General features: G+C 44.5%; 1 long non-coding RNA gene across 1 annotated transcript in view; it reads right to left on the bottom strand.

Moving 5' to 3' along the window:
* Nucleotides 1–336: 336 nt before the first annotated feature.
* Nucleotides 337–9,193, bottom strand: part of LOC109313680 — a 31,695-nt gene continuing 22,838 nt past the window's right edge. The window contains exons 2-3 of the long non-coding RNA XR_002102118.1: nucleotides 1,622–3,160; nucleotides 337–349 (exon numbers count right to left, since the gene is read on the bottom strand). This is a non-coding gene — a long non-coding RNA (uncharacterized LOC109313680). The remainder of the gene's footprint in view (nucleotides 350–1,621; nucleotides 3,161–9,193) is intronic.

Raw genomic sequence — 9,193 nt, forward strand, 5'->3', positions numbered from 1 at the left:
TCGGTCACTTTTAAACAACCTGCGAACCCATCCGAAAGGGATCTGGCTGGTGCATAAGAACGGAGAAATGAAACTGGCCACTAACAGTGGAACAGAGCAACCTGGTTTCATTGCCCAAGGTGAGCAAGAGGCAAGAAAGTAAAGAAATGCAACCGAGGAGGAAAGGCCAAGGAAAGTTTAGAGATTCATACAGTGGGTCTGGGTACAGGGGCAGGAGCCAGGAACTCTGGGATGTTAACCTCAGCTCTACTGCTGACAGCTTCTGTGGCCTCCTAGGGTTGGTGTACATCATTTCCACATTGGTGCCTTAGTTTGTAAAATGGGGATGAAATGACTGACCTGCCTACACCTCTCAACCTATGCATGCAGACATGCTCACTGCCACACTGCCAAGCGAGTACTTCACTGAGATGTGGTAGGGATTACTTGCTTCTTGTTCACAGTGCTTTGAAGATGAAAAGTGTGAGACAAATGGAAGTTGCAACAAATAGCTCCTTGTTATTTGAAAGATCTCACACACTGTTTAGGAGCACAGGAGTAGATATTGCTAAGATGTCCCTCAATGGCAAAATGGAAATGTCAAAAACTTTGTTTTTCCTGATGCTAGGCAGCAAAAAATGAGGCTATCAGGATTCCTTGGCTAAAGTTGTGATTTTCATCAGAAGCTTAATTACATTAATTACATTTCAATAAGAAATATAACAATAATGCATTTACTGCAGAAGAGGCAGGAAGCGCTAGTCCAGCAAACAGGGTCCCTCTGGGCTTAGCATTGGGTTCATATGTAATGAGAAGAGCTGAGAAGAAAAAGGACAAAAAGAGATGGGGGCGGGGAGGGGAAGAACAAGGTTACTAATTACTAAACTAATTACTGTGATGAGAACTCGCAGCGTACCAACTACCTAGATAATGCTGGTGGCACCTCACATTACTATTGTCTGACTGGCACGCACCGTACTGATGAGAAGGCCAAAGTTGTTACTGTCCTATTTTATCTTCTGTTTCTTCCCTTGAATGGCAAAAAGCCAGTCCCACAGGTTGGCCGGGAGAAAGGGCCATGCCAAAGGGTGGCACTGTGGCCATCATAGAGGACATTCTGGTTTTCTGCTACTCTGCCCTCTATTGATACAAAACCCAATGCCTTTATGTCCTCCATTTTTCTCTTCAACAGAAAAATGGAGGACATAAAGGTGTCCAGTTTCGTATCAATAGGGGACAGAGGACAACAGGACTGTCCTCTATGATGGCCACTCCAGGCGCACACTGACAACCCAGCTGACACAGGAAGAGGGAACAGTACTAACGTTAATAGCACACTTCCGGGAGAGGAGACAAGATTTACACTGAAGTGAAGCCAGTCTGGCTGTGACTAGCAGCTCATGGTAGCCCAGGCCAGGGACTTCTTGGTTGCACCTTGTTTGTTTTTCTTTTTTTGCTCGGTTCATTTCTGTGGCTCACTCAGTCATTAAGAGCTAAACAGTTTTGGAGGTGATTTCTGAATGCTCTGCTCAGTGTTTTGCATTTGTTAAATTGCTTCTGTGGCTTTTGCCACTGGCATCCTCCCCAGACACTGTCTCTTCTCTCCCAGATGCGTACAATATTCTGTTTTCTGCTTCCACACCAGCCTTACTCCACAGCTTCAGCTTCAGATTCATCAAAACAATTCGTCTCCTTCTAAGAAACGGGTAGAAGACTGGGAGCCATGCAAACCTTCCCTCTAAAATAGGTTTGGACCAGACAGGCTTGATGTAGCCACTAAGGATCGCCTGCATTTAAGAATGGAAATGAAAAGGAGAGGGGACATTCCCATCCTGTAGTGCTGGTGCAGCCCTGCTCCTTCTCTGAGCAATCCCATGTCTTCTTCTCATAGCTACTTTTTCCTGTCAGCATCCTGTCTGGCACAGCTCAACCTGCAATAGCTGGCAGTGCCTGTTTCTAGCTATTCTGCCTGCCATCTGTTCATCCTTTTAATGGTTCTTAATGCATCTTTCCTTGATCTTAACATTTATCATTTGAGGGCTCTCCTAGACAAGCATACCAATGGGGAAATGTATCATTTGTGGCTATTACCTAGTCCTCTAGTTTTACATTGCCTCAAAAAAGGATGATTCTTTTGCATTTGTTCTTTTCACCAAAAGACTCATAAATCGTTCGGCAGAACTCACTCACCTCTTGGAAACAACCACCTTTGACAGGAAAGCTGGCTGTGTCTTAACCGACAGCCATGCTGCTCTAGCTGTTTGGCACCAGGAGCAAAACTAATTCTCCCTCGCCCCACACAAAAGCAAAGGTGATTATTTTTTATTGCAAACTGAGTGGAAAATTAGACCCAGCTGTGTCCAGCTGAAGCTGCTCGAGCAGGTTCAGGCAGGGGCAAGGACATTATTGCCTGGATTAGAACTGGGGGCTAGCATCTCCTTTTGTAAGGAGGATCTTCACTGACCATGTACCCTCACAACCTCACTTTCATGACTCGTACAACATGATGTAGTGTCACATTGGGCATTTACGTGTTCCACACAAGCTCCAAGAAAAATGTCCCCTAGCCAAATGTTGGCCCATCACTCAGCAAGCTATAGACCAAGCCCAGTTCTGCTTAGCCGGCAAGTGCTGTTGCACACACAGGCCAAGCTCCTGACAGTACAAGTTGCAGGATAGCATTACTTTTCTTCCCTTTTAGTTGACTCAACCACAGATCTATGAAACTTTGCTCCTCAGTAGAGATGGAAGCCTGCTATCCCAGTTCTTATATTTTGTACATTTGTAGATGCAGGAAAAGAGCCTTTGACTGTCTGCGAGTGCTCTGTTCTTTTCATTACATATGCTTACACCGGTGATCTTGGTCACTCTAAGCAACTTGTTCCCACAGTTGTTTGCAGCTACTGTTCACTTTCAGGTGCATGGGAAAATACTTAACTCATCTGGGCATGACCTTGCTTTCCACTGGGTGCGGTATCTCTTCTAGACAATATACAAGGCGATCCCTGTTAAAGTCCTAATTTCCTAGACTGTTCCTCTAAATAACTCCTTGGACCTGGGTCAGGCTGGCTCCAAAGGTTCCCATGCCCTTTCTACTTCTGACGGATAAAGGAGGTTCTGGTTCGCAAGCACAATTGCCAGACTGTCCAGGAATCCCATCCACGGCTTGTACCGCTTCACCCTGCTGACATGCAAACAAAAATACAATTATTTATAAATAACGCAAGAATCTTTAGCTGGTTTTAGCTGTTCATGTTTCTATTTGCAATGGTTGTTGATGAATCAACACTTCCCATCCTTCCCCTCCTAGTACGTTCCTTATCTAAGGACATGCTGCCCTTCCTGCTGGAAATCCTGCTTTGCCTTCGGAGACCTTCTCCTTGTCCTGGTCTTGGCTACTAATACTATATGGAACATTCTGGAAAATAGGATTTGTGCCCTTTCCTTGGTCCCCTGATACCCTGGTAGTGGAGGTAATTTTCTCCTTTCTTGTTAATTGCAAAGAAAATTTGCATTAAAAAGGTAGGTAAACTATTAAAAATTTACCCTCCAGCTTAGAGTCTATGGTGAGCCACAATAGGCCAGAAAGATAAAGATAAAACATTTTATTTTGGGACCTGTAGTGTAGCATCATCTCAAATAGCACTGGGCACCCAGATAAGGCACGCTGAGGGACCCAGGACTCCTCTTGGGCTACCATCATTGCTTAATTTCAAGCAAAGCATTGCGTCCCGGGACCTCGTCTCCACGGATTGCCTTACATCACAGATCAAGATGTAGCATTAGTTGCAGGGACACACAAATGCCACTTCCATCTTCATCTTGGGGAAAACTATGGACTGTTTCATAAAATGCAAATTAGCCTCATTGCCAAAGTGGCCACCAATTGGGCAAATTTCAGGTTCCCCAGGAATCTGATGCTGACATAGAAATAACTGCTCCTGTTCCAGCATCACTTGTTTTGTGCGATTCCCTTGAAGAGGTTGTTGACACACAACGTGTTGTGACAGAATTTGGCAGAAAGTAGGGAAAGAAAATCAAATTTTTCAGAATAGCTCATCTTGCTTAGCTTCAGTCGAAGAATTTGTGCAAATGCCTGCGCTGTTATTACCATAAATAGCTATCTGAAGGCAAGGCTTTTCTGAGAGGCTTCACTGGCACATTTTATATTTCCATCAAAAACCGCATCATGTTGATTGTAGCATTATTGAAAGATTCCCCTGGGAATTGCAGATAGACGGTAACTTGGTTTCATAAGCCAAAACCTGATTACAAAAAAGTAAATGTGATGCAGTCAAAACGGAGAGTAAACACACAGGTGATTTCAGGCCTACAGCAAAGGGCATAGCTCTGATGTAATGACCCAGAAGTTGAAGTTGGCTCTAGCACGCGTCTTTCATCAGGAAAATCCCGAGTACTTTGCAATACCACAAATAAGAAAAGGTGCCTCTGTAAGGGCCTTGTTACACACTGCACTTTGAGCTTCTCAAATGTTGCTTGGTGTTAGTGCTAGCTCGAGTTTGGAGCTGTCACAACTTAAGGCTAAAAGCCTTCTCTGACTGTCTCCCACCTGCACAGCTGTGACCTGCCACTGAAGGGCTGGTGGGCAGGAGCAGAACTAGGAGCTAAGCCGACTTGCCACTGCAGGGCTGGTGAGCCAGGACAGGTTTCTATCCCTGCTCCAGTGGCGGGGGTGAGAGAGGGGTTGGGGTGTGGGGGTGGGAACATGAGCTGGGCGGTGCATAGTTAACAGGATGGGGGTGGGTAATGAAATGGGAGGTGGAAAAGCTATGGCGATGGGGGAAGGGGTGGTGAAATGAACCAAGTAGGCACTGAAGGATAAAATAAAAAGAAGTAAAAGAATTTTAAAAGAAATAAAGAGGAAGTAAGTTAAAGAAGGTCTCGTGGTTATATAAAAGTCTGAAGTTTCCAGTTAAATACAGCACCCAATTCCTTTGCCTATAGTGATCTGTAAAACTATTATATTGTATTTTGTTGTAGTTATCAGGAATATATGTTCAGTTTGCTTTTATGAAGAAGACATCAGGTGAGTATCCAACTTGAGTACTGGTTCTGTTTGTCCTTCCTTCTTTGGGCACAGCTTTGTCTTGTGTCCTGTCTGAGATTGTTGATGACAGGTATTTAGCAGAATTTGCAGATTCATTAGAGTCTGACAGGGCCATGATGTGAGCACGTCTGCTATGGCTATTGCAGCAGTTGGAACTGGAACTGAAAACTATTAAATGTTCAAGGGAAAAGGGACAGCAATAAAATGGCAGCTTCTATCACAAAAGGCTATCAGCCTTTTAAGGCTAAGGTACTATTCGCAGTCCATTTCTTTTCAGTAATAATTTATTAGTAAAGATGAACAGAAATGACTTACACATTATTGGATGCTATGTTCTACAGTTCTGTAAAGAAGTGTAAAAATGACACACTCCAATTGACAATTGGTTTTAGTACAAGTGCTTTAATGTCTAGTGCTTATTACTGCATGTGTTAAAATCCTCTATATATTTAACTCATGCCTATTTATCTCATACAGAATATTCATTTGAGAACCCCAGAAGTAATCTACTCAAGATAATACATGTTTCTGGCATACAAAATCTGCTCACAGATGTTAACCAAAAAAGAAAACCCACTGAGAAGCAACAGCTGAATTTGGCCTCTGAGGCACACTTGCTTTACGAGTGTGTCTCTAAACAGGTGTTTAAATGGATTAGACCTATACCAGTACTTGTGTGTCTTCATTTTGCTCGTTTTGGGTTGGTGCAAATAATTCTACACAATGTCTTTTCTTCACCGCTGTCTCATTGTTCGATTAGCCTTCTTCCTGTGATCTCAGAAACAGCACACTTCGAAAGACCATCCTTACATCCATACAAACATTATGGTGGAAGGGACCTCAGAGGGCATCGGCTTCAAGCCCTGGCTCAAAGCAGGATCACACCTGTGTAAATCATCTCATCCAAGGGTTTCTGTAAACTGCTTTTAAAAACTTACCGTGCAGATTCTCAAACCTCTCAGGTAATGATTGATACTTTACATCTCCATAGTAAACTCAATCTGTAGATATGCAAGCACTACTCTTTTAAGCTTTAGAAGCCTCCTGTGAGGCAGGCAAGCATCCTGTGCCTATATGTGCACCCATCAGGAACAAACTGACTTCTGACAGGAGCAGTTCTGTGCAGGGCTACGCCTGCCCTGCTTTGCCCCCCTACCGCAGCCAGGGGGAGCTCCAAGTGCAAGCCACAAGTTGTTGCCCCACCTCCAAAGCAGCTGCCACCCCCAACAAGAGCCTGGGGCACAGGGCTGGGAAATAGCTGCTTGGGGGAGGGGACAGTTCACCTACCCTCTGCTGCCTGGGCTGACCAGGAGCAAACTGCTCCTGGTCAGAGGTCTACACATGCACTACTGCACAGTAGCTACTGTGTAGTTAATCTAATACCTGTATCTACAGGTAGTAACCAACCGTGTAGTAGACTAATCTACTGTGCAGTAAATGCTGTGCATGTGTATAGATTGCACCTACAGTAGAAACAGAAGCAGAAGGTAGGTCCTGGTGGCACCTTTGAGATTAACTGGTTCAGAGCAGCATGAGCTTATGGAGGCAACAAACTAGTTCATGAAGTCTTAGCCTCTCATAAGCCCATGCCTGTCTGAATCAGTTAGTCTGTAAGGTGCCATTCTCTCCTACCCTCTGCTGCCTTCAGACTAGCATAGGTAACAACCTCAGTAAAAATATAACAGAACTATGTATTGCCCCTTCCTCCTGTTTTGTGAAGGCCCCGTTCTTTAGTTACACTTAGTCTCTGATATTAGTTGACCATTTCCCTTAGCTGCCTTTCCCCCACATTTAGGGACTGCTATTCTTGCTAAATATTTTTAAATTAAGATATTAATACAGCTAGCAGATGGATTCTGGGCTGGAAGCCCTGATTATTCCCCTACCTTATGCCATGGCACTAGTGGGAATTTGCAACTAGATAATATTCATTCAGTAACCCCAAAATCTAGGTTGCCACCTTTAATTCTTTTTTTAACTTGAATATCCAAAGAGACCAGACACACGAGGTTTGTGGACAGACATAAGATGAGACAATGATGAGAGATGTTATACATGAATCATAGGATCATAGAGAAGTAGGGCTGGAAGGGACCTACCTCTATAGGTCATCTAATTCAATCCCCTGACCAAGGCAGGATCATTCATATTCAAACCATCCTAAACAAATCCATTGTCTAACCTCTTAGCAAAACTACACAGTTAACCCTAACACAACACCAAACATTAATGCTCTAACCTGCCATAAATAAAGCGGGGGATCATGGCAGTCTGACACCAACAAAACCATGTAACACAGGCCCTGTTCCTGCCCTCTTGAAGTCCATTTGGATTGGGTCAGCAGCTCACACAGGAACAAAGGCAAGGTGGATTCTCATCCTAGAGAGGCATGCCAGCATGCAGTACGTTTGCTGGTTTGTGCCGACTCTATAAATATCTCATTATCAAACTTGCCAACTCATACACCACACCCTGCCTCTGGCCAAAACAACCTGCTTCACAAAGGCACTGGTTAACCCTCAGCTTCAGAATATCTAATAATCAGCAGTAGCACAATGCATCAAGTCAGCTGCCAAGGGCCTTCCCTTTACACAAGACAAATAAGCGAAGAATTCTCCATAAGGGCAAACTTGACCCCTGTATACTCTGGCCTATGTATACACCAGGTCCTTCCCTAGAGCAACCATGTGGGCTCCTGCAAGATAACTGCCCTTTGGCACACTAGTTTTGTTTTGTAACAAAGTCTATGAGTAACATATAATTACACCTTTACTCAGGCCCTGCCTTCTCCCTGCTCCACCTTTTCCAGAGTTTGCAGTGACTAGTACACAGCCTCTGCTCACTCCCTATCCCGCCTCTTTGTGCTTCTTATTTATTGAGTGCTTGTCCAACTAGAGGGCAAAGAGCTCTCCTTTCCAAAAACTGTTTATGTAGTTTCATGTAATGCCCAAGACGAGTGCTAGGGATAGAGATGAGACAAAATATTTTTCCTCTGTCTTTTCCCCTCCAGGTTTGCCTTGTGTGCTATGACACTGCATAATCTGTCACCGTTTTCCATGTAGCCAGGGTTTGGCTGCTCCTCCTGCTGTGTGGGGTACTCACAAGATAGCAGGAGAGAGAATGGAGACAAATGCGGTTGTCAGAATACAGACATTGGCAGGGACGGAGGGGTGCTCAGGCATTGTATCTCGGGGGTCATACCAGAAACTACCCAGCTTCAGCCCTGGCACTGCAGACACTAGTTTTTGACTAGGCTCCAGTTCTCAGGTCTGGCTATGTCCTGCTCAGCGCTGGAAATGAAGCTGGGGGCAAGGTATTTTTATTTGCACAGCTCATCGATTCTGAGGCTGAGAAAGACATTAGCATAAGTTTCAGCACCTGGATATGGTTATCAAAGATATTTCTGCATGATATCTCTATGAGGACCTGCCTTCTTCCCCTGGGAAGACCCACTACTCTCCTGTCAGGAGGAGAGGCCACAGAGCTGCTCTCCAAGGATTTCTCCTGCACAGGAGGGAGTCCTAGCTAGCCTGCTTTTCCAGGTTTTGGTCTAGAGCAGGGGCAGGTAATTATTTTGGGCAGAGGGCTGCTTACTGAGCTTTGGCAAGCCATCGAGGGCTGCATGACAGGCAGCCCAAGGCAGATAAATATTAATTTTCTAAATGTTTTTCGGGGCCCTGCAGGCTGGATTGAATGGCCTGGAGGGCCACATCCAGCCCCCGGGCCACATTTTGCCCACCCTTGGTCTAGAGAGTGGGGCAAGGGAGCCATTATCTGATACAGAAGCAGGCCCCTAATCTTCCCACCCTATCTATTCTGACTATACATTGGTCTTTGAGGTGGCTTTAGCAGGGATTTACGAGTTTAGGCACTGTAAGATCCTGTGACAATACTGCTCTGGTATGTCTTTTCAGGAGAAATCAGGTCTGCACATCATCTGACCATAAGTTGCATGCTTATTTTGCATTAAGACAATTGCCAAGTTCAAAACCTAGGGTTTCATATCCTATATAAAATTAATTCTCCCATCCCATCCCATCCTATTCATCATCAGTGCACTCAGAGTGAAAGAAAAAAAAATCATATCATGGGACTCTTTGTTTTTTTGTTTGTTTGGGTTTTTTTGTTCGTTTTTTTTTTTTGTTC

The sequence above is a fragment of the Crocodylus porosus genome, unplaced genomic scaffold (genome assembly GCF_001723895.1).
Source record: "Crocodylus porosus isolate Cpor-Errol unplaced genomic scaffold, CroPor_comp1, whole genome shotgun sequence".
Taxonomy (NCBI): Eukaryota; Metazoa; Chordata; order Crocodylia; family Crocodylidae; genus Crocodylus; species Crocodylus porosus.